Genomic DNA, 18310 nt, shown 5'->3' with positions numbered 1-18310 from the left:
GATCCAAGTCTCTCATATCCGTGAGTACGGCTGTTATAACAGTTTTACACTCTGCAGAGGTTGTCCAACTTTACCCACGAGTCAGTGAATTCCATGTTGCTATGTTTGTAAGACACTTAACACACGCTAGTGGTGTGCCACCAAGAATCACTGTATGACACTTTTCACTAACCAGAGACTAATCCAGTGTATGTCTGCCCACTAGGTTTCACCGCCAGGCTTTACGCAAACAAAGCTTCTACCCAGAAGCCCCCTTTTGTGCTGACCCAACGCACACTGGGCAGACTCTAATCTGTATGTCACGCCTTACCCATATCAGCCTCGTGGTTGGTACGTTATTTCTTGGGTTGTCGCTCCACAAACCGGTCCTTACTTAGGTTACTTGAGAAAACACTAATCCAACGTCATAACCATGACAACTATCACCAACATCCCTATGCTCAAGACCTAAGGTTCTATGTTGCTAAAACATCATCATATTAACCATCATTACTGCATATGTTCATTAGTCAAAAATATGACACTTCCCAATATCCCAAAAGCAAGGCTAAGCAATCTACCCATAAAAGACTCCTAACCATAAACCATCTAGGTTCCAAGGGATGATAAGGGAATATCTAGGGAAAAACCCTAACATAGGTGACTACCTATCATATTGATAGACAATGCATGCAGTTTTGTAAAACAAAACATTTAAAAAAGTAGGTTCAATATGATCAAGGATATTTGCCTTCTCCTTGTTGCTGCTCAGTGTATTCTTGCTCCTGGTCTTGATGTTCTTCAAATTGATCCAGAACGTTATCGGCTAATCGCACAATCACCGACAAACAAACAAACAAGATACACTAAGATAGATCACAAAACAAAATAACAACGAGATAAAAACTAGCTAAAAAGAAAGAGCACTGAAAAATGAATCCATCGGCGCAAGAATCGCTTAAATCGGAGCTACGATGAAAAAGTTAGGGCTAAAACAAGTCTAGGGTTAAATCTGGGAAAAAAGGGCTTAAATTGAATTAACAGAAAGTTTAGGGACCTTTTTGTAAAAATAGAGGGACCTAAATGTAATTACGAAAAAGTATAGGGACCTAACTGTAAAAAATAGGGCTCTTTTTGTTATTTCAGAAAAGTTCAGGGGCTAAATTGCAAAATTACCAATTAAAGAAATTATCAGATTTATTTTTATACTGAAAAAGGTTTGAATTACTGACTGGGTAGCTCTGGCTGACGTGGCATGGTGACAGGGGTGACATATCAGCAGAAAGGTTGAGGTGGCGGCTGAGGTGGATGGGTGACATGGCATGGCTGCTGACTGGGTTAAGTGGCAACACGTGGCAGCTTCTGGTTGGTTGACTGAAGGGGTAAGAACAAATCTAATCTGGGTCGAGGGCTTCGGATCCGACGGCTGGGGAAGGTTTGGGCGGTCGGCAGGGTGGTTCTCGGCGGAGCCGAGCTCGGGCACGGCGGCGACTCGCCAGAGACAAGCGCTAACCTCGTCGCCGGCCTCGGATCACGACGACAAGCGACGGAACACAACGAGAAGGAAACGACGATCTCGTTTTGGGGCTTACCGAAGGCGGCGCAGCACGGGAAGGTGGTTGGCGACGGAAGGGGGCGGCGGCTGCTTCGGGAACTCGTCGGAGAAGGCTCTCCGGTGGCGTAGAGACAAAATCGACGACGGGAAAAGTTTCTGTGGTGGCAGGCACTCGCGATGGTGGACTCAGGATGCGCTGCGAGGCTCTGGAACGGCGTGGCAGCCAGCTCGGTCGAAGCGGCGGCGAGGGCAGCTCGGCAAGCTCTGAACTCGGCATCTAAGGCTCGGGTTTTGGCGATTTCTGGTTGAGATGCGTTCGGGGTGTCCAGGGCGACGGTGCAGCGAGATCAACTCGGACACGGCGGCGGGGAGTTGTATCCGAGCTCGATTCCGCGAATTCCTTAGAGATAAGGCCGGCTAGAGATAGAGGGTGTCTCGGGGATTTGATTTGGCGGCTTTCAAGAAGTTCTCGGGTTCGGGATGGGCTCGGATTCGAACGGAAGACGGCGGCCGAAGCGGAGATGGGCTGAGGCAGGCGGCCCGGGTGGGAGAGGAGGTCGGCGGTGGCTGGGCCGAGGCCAAGGAGAGGCTGGGCCGAAAAGGAAAAAGGCAGCCCGCGAGAGATTTTATCTTTTTTTCTTTTTCTTTTGAATTCAAAATCCAAATTCAAATTCAAAATTCAGGCAAAAACTCTTCAAATAAATTCATTAAAAATCAAATAAAAATACTCCTTACCTAATTCAGCATGAATGCAAAATATTCACTTATATCCTATGTCATTTATATCTTCTTTCATATAAAATAGGATTTTCTCTCTCTTAAAATATTTAAACTCATTTTGAACTTATCAAATATTGAGAAATTTTAGAATTGGAAAAATTAGGGTGTTACACTAAACATAACCACTCCTATGAGATTCCAGAGGCCTAGCAAGGGAGGATCACTTCCAGAGTCCTAGCATGTGGCGGTATGTAAGGATGTTGTGTATGCTGTGCATTGAATCTGCTCTGAGTAGGAATAGGGATTTGAGCAGATCTCTCCAGGATGTACTCATTTTCCAAAATATTGGCACTATCTCTAGGTAGTAAATCAGCGTAAACAACACCAAAGGGTGATTGGCGTGAAGTGGTATGAGGACTAGTAGCTTCCATGTTACCTTCTAAATTGTGCTTACCCAGTTTGTCATCCTCATAGGTCTTGTTCAAGTCCTTCTCCTCTGCCCTGCTCACAGGCTTGATCAAGTCTGGTTCAGTGATCTTGTCTGCAGGACGATTGTTCCGCACAAACTCCATCATAGTGGTCTGAAGAGTGTTGAGCTTGGTGTTTAGCTGATCCTGCATGATGGTCATGCACATCTCCACGTTTCCGATTCGAGAGCACAGATCCAACATCTCTTCTTGCACGGTCTCCGCGATCCCCATACTCGATCCATCCAAATCATCTGGGTTATGGACTCCTGAGAGCAAACCCGTCACCGTTGCTGCTGCTGCAGCAGCCGCAGGCACCATCTTTGTGTTGCGCATCATCGCCAGATGGTCAGAGAGGATCGGTTCAAACAGAGCCTCCCCAATTCGTCCCCTCCACCAAGTCTACCGCCGCCTTGATTGGGATTCGGTTGAGGTATTTTACGCTCAAACAAGTCAAGCAACCCAAATCGAAATCCAACCAGTCCGCCGTCACCACCGCGAGCTTTGAATCGATTTTGCTCTAGGAATTTTACGCTCGAACACTTGCCGAGCAACCGTCGCAAGAACTCGATTCCGCCGCTAATTTGCCGAGGATTGAGTGAATCTGATACCAATTTGTCACACTAAAGCAGAGATTTCAGTGTGACAAGAACTCGGAAGGAATTGCAGAGAAATTGGTGGATTTGGAGGAATGAACTGTAGCAGTTCATCCTGTATTCATAACATATCTGGAAATATCCAACAACTAGACAAGTTCATTTTCCCCACTGTTGGCCGGTTATATACTCCGGTCCAGGTTACAACTCGGATTAACGCTAATTATAAGCTAAACAAGCTTAAGACAGCTAAGAACGGTAATAAAACTGAAGTAACTATTGCAGTTCGACAATTACTCCTAACACTCACAGTTACAACTGTCCACCGTCGATCTTCCTTCCAACGGCAACTAGCAATCTTGGGCATTGATGTAGCTCAGGTCATGGCACGATGCTTCAGTGTTTGATTGTGATACCGTGCTCTGCTGTGATCTCCTCTCCTCGACCTGTAGGCGCGTGGACCGTAACCGAGGTAGGTATGGTGTTTGGTTGCAGCTTAAAGTTGGATAGGTTATGTCCATCTCTATTTTTCTGATATGGCTATTTTTATTTTTTTTACTAAGATCATCTAAGTTTTTAGAGATAATGCTATCTAAGTTGTCAATTTGATTGGTAGATATGATGAGTCAATTTTTTTTGTTGGAGAGATTACGATGGGTGTGATGAGAATAATCAACTAAATTATATCTCTTAAAACCAAATAATAATATTTTATCATACAAAAATTAGTACACATTAACACTTTTCAACGATTAATAATATTTTAATAATGTGTGCGGTTCTCGTGCGTCCTCCGCGCTACTGGCTAGCCAGACTGTAGCTCCTCTGCATCGCCATTGTGTGTGTTGTCCCACGCATGCAGCCACTCGGCCTAAGCTGCCACTCAGCCATGCCGCCTGCACTGCGTTGTACGTCATCCTGACCCTGCCACTGCTGTCGTGCTCTTCTCCCCCATCGAGCTGAGCCTGCAATGGTGCCAAGCTGTCACTCGTAGCTACGCCACCCTAACATCCACACCGCTGCCCTACCTATCGTTGTATCCAAGCTCAGTGAGCATCCCTCTCACCTTCTATTCTCTCCTACTTAGCATGTCGTCATTCTTGTGCCCCCCTTTGTGTAACCGTGTCCAGCAGTGCATTTTTTCCCGCCGCCATGCTGAGCTCACCGCTAGCAACCGCCTAGACCCGTAATGAGCCAGCCTTCGTGTAATGGTGTTGTCCAACGACCCATAGCCATAGTTTGTAGGGGCCCTTGCATGCGAATATCATGAAGGCGTCGCCCCAGCCTTGCTCCATCGCCCAGCTTCGCTCTGGCCGCCGCTTGCCGTCAATAAGCCCCAGATGAGTTTGACGTTGCATGTAGAAGCTTGACAACCAATCATCATCCTAAGTCCCTAGCGAGAGCGTGATTCTGATGAGTTATCCTGCATTGTGCCACCGTGATTCCTCCTCGTTGCCCCCTTCCGATGCACCCCTCCACCAGTGAGTCCCCCGTGCATGTGGCCACCCTAGCCTACTAGCGCAACCTGCTTAGGTCAGGCCGTGGCTTAGTCGCAGGTGGATTGGCCTGCTAGGCTAGCCCAGCTGCCAAGGACTGTGCCCCATGGGCTGACCTAGCTATCATAGCCTGTGGACCAAGTGGCCCAACCCCGTGGGTCAAGCATTGTGCAGCTCGGCCCAAGTCTAGTCCCATCTTGGCCCAATGTTGTACTATTCAATAGGCCCCACTAGGCTACTGTACAGTGGGTCCGACATGTGGGCCTCACCTATGAATAATGCAATTTCATATTTTCTCAATTTTATTTTAGGTTAAATCTTCCGAGAATCACTACTTCTCCATTCTGATTCCGATTCCGGTGATTCTTTTGCCTAAATTCATCTAAATGTGAGATCTACCTTTCTATCATAGTGTGATTTCAACTAGAGCTCATTTCATTTTCCATTTGGTGTTATTTGATTCTTCTCTAATATAGTTCACTATTGATCGTAGTTGCATTTGCAGAACCAAAAGACTTCGCGGAGAATCCGGAAGACCCTAACTACAACCAAGGCTTAGAGGAAGACTTCAGAGAAGGCAAGTCCTATCTCTTTGATCATTTTGAACCCATGCATTCAAATAATCTATGTGGTCAACTTAAAATCGAACTTATTATCGCAGGTGCTATGTATTGTGCTATTTTAATCTACTTGTAGTAGTTAATCTGATCCAACAATTATCATGCCTTAAATGTAATCATCCAGAGTATATATCACCCTAGGATTAACTATCGTTATCTATAATAACATTGGACAACACCATGATATCTAGCATGCTTAGGATGGAATCACCTCTTCGGAGATGTCGCTTTAGAATACATCTCTTCGGAGATGTCGCTTTAGAATACATCTCTTCGGAGATGTCGCTTTAGAATACATCTCTTCGGAGATGTCGCTTCATTCTTTATCAATTTAACTCATATACCATGAATCCTTTATGGTTGTGAAATCCATGATGTCGTATGGGATATGGCGAGAGATGTGTAAAATGGGTGAAAACTGTTTTGGCAGGGGGGTAAGTAGAGTAGTCCTCCGATCAAGGATGCTCTTAGGGGCTTTACTTACCTCTGCGGTATTCATTGCCAGGTACATGCATGCTTTGACTATTTAAGCATTGAATCTTGCGCTGTCATGCTAAGCAACCCTGTGCAACCATGTGTCCTATTTGGACAGGACTTGACTTTTCTTCTCTGGACTGTGTTGGGCATTTGAAGGGACTGGTGACGTCCTAAGAGGAGGAGTGAATTAGGACACTTAAAAATCTAACCGGCTCCAAAAACTTCACGAGATAAACCTTTGTCAATTTCTATCTAAATGTGTTTTAGGTTTATCTAGTGTGTCTACTCTACCGCTCAAAAGGTTTGCAACCTATAGCCAATCCTAACAAACTACTCTAGGAAAATAAATGAGCAAAGGTAGATTGCAAGTATGTAGATGCAGAAATGTAAATAAGCTAGAGAGAACAAGCTCAGTATAAGAGATTTTTATCACATGGTATCAATAGCATAAATGCCACTGCTAGTCCACGTTGGAGCTCCACCAAGGATATGCTCCCAGACAGCACCCGATCACAGCTCTTAAGCCACCAAGGTCTCAGGCCGGATGAGCCACCAAGCTACCAAGGCAAGGTCTCACCACAAGCCTCTCTTCCAGTCACTTGCCGTCGTGATCACTTCGAGCTTAAGCTACCAAGGCAAGAGTCTTCATGTCCCTGTACACGTATCTTGCCGCCACTTCACACCAAGTCGGAGGGTCAATAAGCTTGAACAACTCTGGCTCAAGTTGCCGACCAGTCACCAAGACTCCAAGGTGCGGACGTACCACTTGGTACGAGCTAGGATAACTCCTTGATCCACTCTCTAGGTACTTGATCCACTCTCTAGGTAGAACCAACTCTCTCTAGGCCTATTAGCACTAATTACTCACTAATCTTATTCTTAATCGTCTTAGATGAAAACTTTAAGCATTATGGTAGTTTGGATGTCTTCTCAAGTGTCTAATGGCTTCCCTGGACTCCAGCACACTCAGGCCACACCAAATGATCGAGTGGAGGGGTATTTATAGTCTTAACCTCGTAGACTAGACATTGCTCCAACGATCATATTTTGTTGTACTCACTGGATGATCCGACATGTGCGACATTACAAGCGTTGGACCATCCGATGTGTACTCCCTAAAAACTAGCCATTGGAACTCCACTTTCTTTTGGGAACGCCAGAGTATTTTCCATGTGAACACCGAAACATCCGGTTTGCATACGGTGCCAATCGAGCTATTTTGCAACCCCTCTAGAAAAAATAGTCCAGCGTAAATTTCTTGTGAACATCAGAATATCCGACGTGTATTAGACCCCTTTTGGAATCTCTGTGTAAAAAACAAACCACCAAAAACTTCTTGTAAACACCGGAACATCTGGCATGTTCGGTTTTGTGAAAGCTGAAGTATTTTATGCTCTTCAAATTATACACGCCAAAATATCCGTCGTGTATATTTTCAGCCGACTTGCAATTTGTATTTCGAGCATAAATTTCCACTCCGAACTCTGATTTTGATGATCTTTGACTCTATGGAAAGCTTGTGAAGAGCTATATATGATTGTATAGAAATCTATCCCATTTTATCACATCAAAATTTATGGAACAAGTCAAATTCATTCCTCTCTTTGTCCCAGCTTCGGTGACTTCTCTTTTGTTGCATCCATGAGACCTACTAAAGTATATACTTGACAAACATATCAGTCCTATTGACTATGTTTTCATTAATCACCAAAATCACATATATGCCTTAAAAGGGTCATGTTCGCTACAATATCTCCCTTTTTGGTGATTGATAACAACATAACCAAAGTAGGTGGCAAATAATAATGATACCAATTGTAAAGAGCACAAGACCTTACCACATTGCTTAGATACATACTCTTACCACTTTGTTCTCCTTTTGTTTTGGCTATCATAGAGGCAATTCTCTTCCTTTCTCCATTGCCACTATCTCCCTTGCGACCCCTTTGTCAACCTTGGCATCCCTAGGCATCTAGCTTCCTTACTTGTTCTCCACTAAGCATGCCATCTTGCACATCTTGCTTTGGTCGCCAAAATTCTCTCCCTTTATCAATAATCTCAAAAAGGCTACAAACATATGTTGAACTCAAGGGAAAACATTAGAGCACATGGGAGAGAGCTTCATAAATCATGATCCATTTGAATGGTGCCACTTTTGATGTGAAAGGGTTATATTGATAGCAATTGAAATGAAAGAATATGGTTCACAATTCATGAAACTCAAATAATATGATCTAAACTCTAACTATATGTGTGCATACATATGATAAAAATGTAACATATGCACAACTAGATAATATATAGAGATAGAAAGTTTAAGTCATATTATGGATGTAGATAACTTAGATGTATAAAAAAATTGACAATGATACCAATTGAAGCCTTTAAACATTGCATAACTCTGGAGACTTATAGATTTCTCCATGAGACTACAAAAGATATTACTTGCAATACATGTTAGTCTCAAAATCACAACTCATAGGATATGCTTCCCCTAAATATGTGCATACAAGTATCGAATACTTATGAAATACATGAACTTGTTATTGATAACAATAGGGAATTTACCCTATAGATCCATGGTACATAAAAGATACCAATTTAAAAACTAGTGCCATGTAAGAAATCTACAACTAATAAACCATGTAGGTTGCTCATAATAAAAAGAGAAACACAAGCAACCTACCATATGAAAAACCTACACTAGTCATTGCAACAAATTGGAATATGCACATGCAATCCTAGTCAAGGTAAATATTCTAGATGCAAAATAAATGCATGAACAAAGATCTAGCTACCATTTACCTCTTTTATCTTTGGACGGGAATTTGGGTATATGATGATCATGGTCTTCATTGAAAAGTCCAATCTTGTATACTTGGCTTCTTTGCTTGAATTTTCACTTCATCTTGTGAGCCAAGTCTCCAAATCCCAATAGCTGCCTCGGGTTTTAAGTCTTCTTTGGAACCAAAACTGATTAGGGCCCTTCATGTTGGTTATGACTTCCTTAGGCACCCAAATAGATTGGTTCCACCCCTAGTCCTTTCTCCCAACCATATGCGCAACCACCTTGTCATTTTTCTTCTTCTTGAGGTTGTAGTGGTTGCTCTTGGTCTCGTTCTTGTAGTTAGGCTTGGTATAGAGTTTGGAGGTCTTGTTGGAGAGGTTCATTGCTTTGTTCTTCTCCTTGGTCTCCTTCTTGACTTGCTTGCATTGGAAGTACTCATAGCCTTCTTGATGGTACTTGAAGCATGTCACAGTGGACTCCTCCACAAGCTTGTTTACCATGGTTGCATGGTTATCTTGAGGCGGTTGGACATGATTCTTGCCCTTTAATCTTGCCAAGTCATTTTTGAGCTTCTCCACTTCTTGCTTGAGCTCATTATTTTGTTATGCAATGAGGTCATTATATGGTTCTACAAAAACACTCTCAACGCATTTCGCATTGTAAAGGGATGAGCATGATATATCAATTAAATCATCACAAGAAGTAGAAGCATCTACCTTAGGATTGAAATTGGATTGAAATTAAATAGAGAGGTAGATTGTTTCAAATGGACCTTAGTTTGAGGTTCAATGCACTCAAATTTTACCTTAAGCTCTTCATGCTCCTTGTTTATCAAATTGAATTTGCTCAATAATTGCTCATAATTAGAAACATAGCATGAATGTCATTGAGGGTATTGAATTTCTTAAGTTCTTTAGATTGTTTCTTAAGGGCTCTTTGTTGCTCATTGTTCAAATCAAGAAGTTCTTGTTGAGAGGGAGTATCCTCTCAGATTCATCATCACTTACTTCGCTTTTCATACCTTTGGCCATAATGCACTTGTGTGATGATGACTTGCGTGATGACGACCTTGAAGAAGAGCTTCTCTTGGAGGAGTGAGTGATGAAACTCTCATCACTTGAGTTTGAATCGTCATATTCACTTACTCATCTTCCCATGCTTGCAAATTCTTTGGCTCTTCCACTTGTCTCCCTCTTGCTTCTGGTCTTCTCTTTCTTGATGTGATCAATTATTTTGATAAGTCTTTTATAGAGATTCGGTAATCAATCTTGGCATTGATCTTCTTGAAATTCTTCTCCACTTGAGAGATGAGCTTGGCAACCTTGGGATCAACATCTTCATCACTTGAGGTGCTTTGATCATCCTCTTCATCGCTCTCTTTATCTTCATCTCCAGTATCTTCGCTTGAGCTTTACTATTGCTCTTCCCTCCTCATCTTCGCTTGAGCTTTACTCTTGCTCTTCCCTACTCATCTTCGCTTTCATGTGTGGACAAGGAGCTTGCTTACTTGTGAGTAAAGGTCTTGACACCGGATGAGGAAGAAGCTTCAACTCCCATGTTCATGGTCATCTCATGGGCAGTGATCTTACCGAGTACTTGGTTTGGAGTCATCTTCTTGTTGTCGTTGTTGTTGTAGATGATGGAGACTATCAACTTATATATTAGAAGAAGAGCTTGAAGTATTCTTCTCACTACTTGATTATCTCCAATTTGCGTCAAACCTGGCTCATTGATCTCATTGACAAGAATATTCAAACGTGAGTACATGTCATTAGCACTTTCATGGGCAAATTGTTTAATGTTATTGAGCTTGGAGACAAGCACATGATATTTCTCATTGCGCACATCCTTTGTGCCTTCATGTATTTCAATGAGGTTAGTCCAAATATCATGTGCATTAGTGAGAGAATAAAGACAACTGAATGCATCAACACATAGAGATGATAAAATCATACTCTTTACCATGGCATCAAATTGTCCCTCCTTGTTTTTGAGACGAGCTCTCATCCCCTCTCCGGTGACTCTCCAAACATCTAAACCTTTGGCTTACAAATAACAAATCATTAAAATTTTCCAACAAGGGAAGTTTGTGCCGTCATAGTGTGGAGAACTACTGATATCCATCTCAATCTCAAACAACCCAACTCACTAGGCAGTGAATTCTAACCAATCAAAATGAGATGGGGTCTCAAATGCCACTTGAATGGTGAATACTTATGAAAGGTGTGAGCCCCGGATCTAATACAAATTGAAGGGATCAGAGACGTCCTAACAGGGGGTGAATTAGGACACTTAAAAACCTAACTGGCTCCAGAAACTTCACAAGATAAACCTATATCAATTTCTATCTAAATGTATTCTAGGTTTATCTAGTGTATGTACTCTACTGCTCAAAAAGTTTGCAATCTATAGCCAATCCTAGCAAACTACTCAAGGAAAATGAATTAGCAAAGGTAGATTAAAAGTATGTAAATACGAAAATGTAAATAAGATAGAGAGAGCAAACTCGGCACAAGAGATTTTTATCATATGGTATCAATGGCACAAATGTCACTCCTAGTCCACATTGGAGCTCCAACAAGGATATGCTCCCGAACGACACCTGGTCACGGCTCTTGAGCCACTAAGGCCTCAGGCCAGATGAGCCACTAAGATACCAAGGCAAAGCCTCACCACAAACCTCTCTTTCGGTCACTTGTCGTCGTGATCACTTTGGAGCTTGAGTCACTAAGGCAAGAGTCTCCGCGTCCCCGTACACAATTCTTGCCGCTGCTCCACACCATGTTGGAGGATCAAAAAGCTCAAGCAACTTTGGCTCAAGTTTCCAATGAGTCACCAAGACTCCAAGGCGTCGGGGTACCACTTGGTACAAGCTAGGATCACTCCTTGATCCACTCTCTAGATAGCAACACCTAGCACCAACTCTCTCTAGGCCTATTAGTATTAATCATTTACTAATCTTATACTTAATTACCTTGGATGAAAACTTTAAGCATTATGGTGGCTTGGATGTCTTCTCTAGTGTCTAATGGCTCTCTTGGACTCCAGCACACTCAAGCCACAACAAATGATCAAGCGGAGTGGTATTTATAGTCTCAACCTTGCGGACTAGCCATTGCTCTAGCTATCACATTTTGTTGTACTCGTCGGATGATCCAACGTGTGTAACATTACAAACGTCGGACCATCCGACGTGTACTCCCTAAAAACAAGCTGTTGGACTAGCCGTTGAAACTCCATTTTCTTTAATAAACGTCAAGTATTTTCTTTAGGAACACCGGAACATCCGGTGTGCATATGGTGTTAATCAAGCCATTTTGCAACCCATCTAGAAAAATAGTCCGGCGTAAAATTCTTATGAACGCCAGAATATCTGGCATGTATTAGACCCCACTTGGAAGCTCTCTGGAAAAAACAAAACATTGAAAACTTCTTGTGAATACCGGAACATCCGACATGTTCATTTTTGTGAATGCCGAAGTATTTTATTCTCTTCAAATTGTACAAGCCGGAATATCTGACGTGTATATTTTTAGCCAATAATTCGTATTTTGGGCATAACTTTCTATTGTGAACTCCGATTATGATAATCTTGGGCTCTATAAAAGCTTGTGAAGAGCTCTACATGATTGAACAGAAATCCATCCCATTTTATTATATCAAAATTCATGGAACAAGTCCAATTCATTCCTCTCTTTGTCCTGACTTCGGTGACTTCTCTTTTGTTACATCCATGAGACCTACTAAATCATATACTTAACAAACATGTTAGTCACATTGACTATATTGTCATTAATCACCAAAATCACATAAATACCAACAGGGCCATGTTCGCTACAACATCATACTAAGAGGATGAAAGTAACGAGGAGCCAAGTGATTATCTAGCCCTCTGTTTGAACGTTTCGAGTAACAGCTAAATCTAACTGGCATTTAGTAAAGGTGATTGAAGTGTCTCAGTATGATTCGCTCCTTCGCTTGCAATGGTTGGAGGCTGAGCATATATCGTGGGTATAGTGTACAGCCTCTGCAGAGTGTAGATCTATTCTAATAGTTTTGTACATGGTCATGAACATGTGAAAACATGGTCACGCTTGATTAGACTCAAGAAGTGTGTGTATCCTTGATGAGTGAGTGCGTGGACTAGATGTCCGTATGATGAGGTTGCTAGCTCAATTCACTAGGAACTATGTGATACTAGAGGTACACCAAATATAATGATAAGGACTACGGAGTGAGGTGTAGCCCCTCCCAAGATCGCAAAACCACCATATATACCTTATTACCTTGTAGAGAATATATAACTAGATACCTACATAAAACTAATTTATGCTTAAAACTAAACTGTAAAGCATTGCCCTTGCATTATCCTTTATGCATCTATCAACCCATTGAAATAGTATATGGCTTGTTGAGTACCTTCCGTAATCATCTTGCTACTTTCAGATTGTTGAGATAGAGATTAAGCTCAACCTAGATGAAGTTAAAGAGAAGAAGTCTAAGGTCGTGTCTACAGTTGAGTTGCTTGTAGCATGGGGTTGTAACATTTGTTTCACTAAGCTCTGCTTCATTGTAGGCTCTTCTACCTGGCTGGTCCGCCGTGGATCCTAGTCCATGAGACCATCTTTCGCTCCTTTTAGATAATTATTTTATTCAAAGTATGTATTTAATACTGTTCTATTGAATTCTATGCGTATCAGCTACTTGATCCAAAAACTGATACACAAGGGACATGGGAACCTAAGGTTAGGGTCTTGACAATATGGTTAATCAATCACACCCTAAGCGTTCAATCCAAATCATGTTGTGAGAGCAAGGCAGCCATGTGCACCGTGCACTGGAGTTGGGATAGTGACATGTCATCACATGGAAATTCTATAGGACCCGGTCCTTCGGAAAACCCCCTCTCCCAGCAGATGTGTGTCCTCCTCCTTCTATCTCCTACACGACACCTAAGACCAAACACATACTCCCTCCATTCAGAAATACTAGGCGTATTTCTTTTTGAAAAAGTTAAACTTTGTATACTTTGACTAACATTTAATCATATTATAAAAATGTCAAGCATATAAAAATTAGATAACTAGGTTTATAATGCAAAATGATTTCACACTATAAATTTTGTAGCTCTAAATTATATATTTTATGAGAAAATCTTAGTTAAAATCTAACTTCAAAGACTGTGCCCAAAAGAAATACACCTACTATTTCTAAACGAATGAATTATATAAAAGGATCTTTCTGGACCCTTTCAGTGGATAGTCATATATAATTTCCTTTCGGGCGGTGGAAGGACTTCCTTGTTTTCCCCTCCCATGCATCTCTCTCCCTTCCCACCGCTTGTTTTATTCTCTTTCCCAACAGAATCCTCGCTGTAGCTACCTAGATCCATCATCGTCCTTATTGATTCCAGCTCCTGGTGAAGGAGAGGAAAATTCCGATGGTGCAAATGTGCAATAGTGGTGGAGGTGGTTCTGGCGCTCACCATGTCGGTGGCTTGACCTTGATGACGATGACGAGGCTCAACCTTGATGAAGATGACGACAACGACAATGTGCTGGAGGAGTGAGGAGCGCATGGTGCTACAGGGAAGCTTAGCAGCTATGGATAGGGGTGGACGTGGAGTCAGTGTGGCAGGGAACCACCATTGCCGCTGCATAGATCGGTCACCACTATAGCTAGGGCCGACCTAGAGGGGGGTCAAGCAGGGTGGCTGCCTCGGGCCCCCAAAACTGAGGGGGCCTTCCTCATGTACCTGTGTATAGTATGTATGCCTAACAGTCCGTACGACACACAACGTGAAAAACGGATAAAGAAGACACACATAAGTGATGGGTCATTACACGATTCGTCGCTTATGTTTTCTCAGGTTGGGACTAGGTATTTACCCATCACAGATAACAGATAATAGGTGACGGGTCGTAATATTACCCATCACCTATAACATGAGTGATAGGTCTTCCTGCACCAATCATATGTGACGGGTCATGTTACGACCCGTCACTTATGATATGAAAAAGGTGACGGGTCTCCCTGAGCCAGTCATAAGTGACGGGTCATAACATGACCCGTCACTTATAACAAATAACAAGTGACAGGTAACATTATCACCCATCACTTATTACTTAGATCTGTTTTAACACCTGACAGCCACTATACGGGCGAACAGTTACTCAACAGTTTCGCTGGCACAGTGCTGGCGATTTTCATCGGCTCTGCTAGAGATTTTCTAATATCTTGTTGATTTGAAGTTTGAATTGGTGCTAGGTCTTTCAAGGTTTGCATCTCCCATTTTCTCATCCTTTCCTCCTCCTCTAATACCTATTTGGTAGATTTGTTGTGCTTTGAGTTGTAATCGGCCATTTTGGATCTTTATTCAAAATCTTAGTACAAGTGAGTTGTATTTATGTTAGATTTGATACTAGGTTTGCCCGATCTAACCCTTCGAGAGCTACAAGCACTTGAAAGAGGAAGATTGGGATGCTTTTATGCATATGAAGAACTCAGAGTAGTTCAAAAAGGAAAATGAGGAGAAGAAGCAGCTTTGGGTTAGGAACAAGCATAACCACAGGACCGGCGCAACCAGGTACACTGGGAAAAGGGCCCAAATGGCAAGCAAAGGACACAAAGTTATCCAAAGAATGCCGCAAGAATCCTTGGCTTCAATTCCCAAGACGATCGCAGTCATATTTATGTGGAAGGGGTGAGCTGTCCAAGAGCGGGGTAACCACATTCAGAAACACCGAAACCTAGGCAGTCATAGAAAAAGTAAAAGAAAAGGAAGCCAAAGCCAGCTAAAGTTATTTTACTGGGGTCAGGGAACATGATGTTCTCTCAGCAGCGCTAGGAAGCCTAGAGCACCTAGGTCGAGTACGAGGTGTGTCAAGTTCCTAAGGCTGGAAGAGGGGCAACATTGTTGTCTCTAGTACATCCCAATCTGAATGAGCTCCAAGTGCACCACACAACACCCCTCACTTCCAGAGAAGGCATCTTCACTACCTTCTCCTCCTATAGAGAAGCCGACTTCACTGCCTTCTCCTCCTCATCCAATAGTCACGCTTCCAAAACCAATTTTGTTGCCCCCAAAGAGCCCAAAGAAGAAGAAAAAGGGAGCTAAGAAGAAAGGCTCTAAGAAGAACCTGCCAAAGATGTCAAAGGCCATTGTACCAGCGAAGAAGTCCACGGACATTGGAGCAGTGTGAACTAGTGCCAACATGAAATTTTAATATGGGAAGCCCATGATCACACTAGATGGCCTAGCAAGGGCGGGACAAGCATATGTTGACCTGCATAATTACTACATGCAGGATTCTAGAGACAGCAATGCCACATCCATAGTCATATAGTACAAAATATGACACTTCTTATGTAATAACAACGGCTACTTTATTGTGGGTTTCAATGACTTATACGACCTCTTCAATCTTGATGGCCTAGACGTTTCGTTATTATGGATCTTCACATTGTAAGTACCTTGAAACAGAATATTCATTAATTAATACCACAAAGTCTTGAATCTAACTATGTTGTTACCTATAGACACTTGATGAAAGAAACAAAGAAGAATAAGGATTCTGTCGCATATCTTGACCCTGAGGCCATCACAATATAGGTCATCCAACTTCACCCCGATTACATTATAGACCACGTGGCTAGGGCAATGCAACAATTTTCTAAAATGTACTACCTAACGGGTGCCCACAACACTGGTGGCCATTGGATCTTACTGGTCATTTGCCTCAAGTTGGACTTGGTGTTCTACCTCGACTCATCAAGACCAGTAGAACGAAAAGACAAACATGGAGAGTGTGATTACAATGCTATAAAAGGAATGCTCGATGTGTAAGTTCTGCCTGACTTAGTTTACATATTTAACTTTTCTAACATTCAAATGCTCCCTAATCGATCCATCCTTATACAGGGCTTTTGACAAGTACATTTAAGCTCAACCTGACTATGACGTGAAAGTCGGCCGCAGACTGACACATAAGACTGGGTTCGCAGTAAATGCTTCCTAACAAAATAACAAATGCTCTATGTTACTACTTTTTTCCTTTTTTTATCTAATACTAAATTTTCTTTCCAACACCTATGGATTCTATGTTGCCAACAATAACCACCGGGCAACACCTATGGATTCTATGTTGCGTGGGACATGCTCCTCACGCTCCGCATGAAGGATATCAAATCTTTTGATGTAAGTTTAATACGAGATTATTCATAACTAATTTCAGTAATAATTAAAATTCTATGATAACATGACATTGGTTACGCGTCAAATTATCCAGGAATTTGACGCTCATTTTTTCTTTGACGATGCACTTTCGAAGATTCGACGACGGATCGTAGAGTTCTTGGTGGCTGAAGTCATAAGCCCATACGGCGAGTTCCACTATAAAATCCCTAGGTTATGAGGTCTTATATATGTAATATGAGTTGATCGGAACTTTGTAACATTTGTGATTCTGTAATGAATTGATTGGAACTTTATAACCTTTGTGATTATGTGATGAAGCGAATTCTTATATGCGTGTTTGTCGATATAGATTTAGATGGGTTGTTGTTGTTTGAAAGGAGAAGATGGCTGCTAAATCTTAGCTATGCTCTAGGATGCAGCCTAGAAACAAGACATTCCTATAGGGTAACATACACATAATTGACGGGTAACCTAGTTACCCATCATTTATATTAAATATAAGTTACGGGTAACTATCTTACCCGTTATATTAAATATAAGTTATGGGTAACTATCTTACCCGTTATATTAAATATAAGTTATGGGTAACTATCTTACCTGTTACTTATGTATTACTCCCAACACATGGGTGACAAACATAAGTGACAGGTAATCTCTTCACCTGTCACTTGTCTTAGTTACAGGTGAAGAGATTACCTGTCACTTATGTTTGTTACCCCAACACAAAGGAGATGCTCATAGGTGACGGGTAATGGTATGACACGTCACTAATGACATCATTGGTAACACCAATGACTAGTTATCAGTGACACATTCGAGGTGACGGGTGCGGGACCCATCACCTATAAAGGTTATTACCTGTCACACATGACCTTTTTTCACGTAGTAACATCAGATAGAATTAAGTCTAAAGTAGCAGCTAGGTCTAGCAGTCCGTACGGTAGGACATAAGTAGTCTAATTTCTTCGGTTCATAAAAAATCAAGTGACCTGTCTGCCTAGCCTATTTGGTTGTTTTTATATTTCGTATTTTCTTCCATCCAAAATGGTTCAGTTTCTTGCGTTCCATGGGACCACGACTCCAAGGTGTCCTGCATGCCCGCATCTTCGATCGAGGACATACATCAGCCATTGTCATATGAGTTTTCGTCGCTGATTTTTCTCCTCTATAGTTTCTACTCCACCTCAAATAAATCTAACCCTTGTTGAGCTCATACGTTTGAAATATGGAAAGGTCTAGCGTTTGTACTGTAGTGCTAATACCTACGAGCAGATAGCTCCAAAGCTACTATGGCTGCAAGCTACTTGCTGCATATACCGATGAGTAACTAGAGCTGCATGTAGCAAATTGTACGTAGGAATGTGAGTATCTTTACCTAGTTAGCATGCACACATTCGTATATGTACTCTAATCCC

The sequence above is a fragment of the Phragmites australis genome, chromosome 6 (assembly GCF_958298935.1).
Source record: "Phragmites australis chromosome 6, lpPhrAust1.1, whole genome shotgun sequence".
Lineage (NCBI taxonomy): Eukaryota > Viridiplantae > Streptophyta > Magnoliopsida > Poales > Poaceae > Phragmites > Phragmites australis.
Note: the sequence above shows the minus strand (reverse complement) of the source record.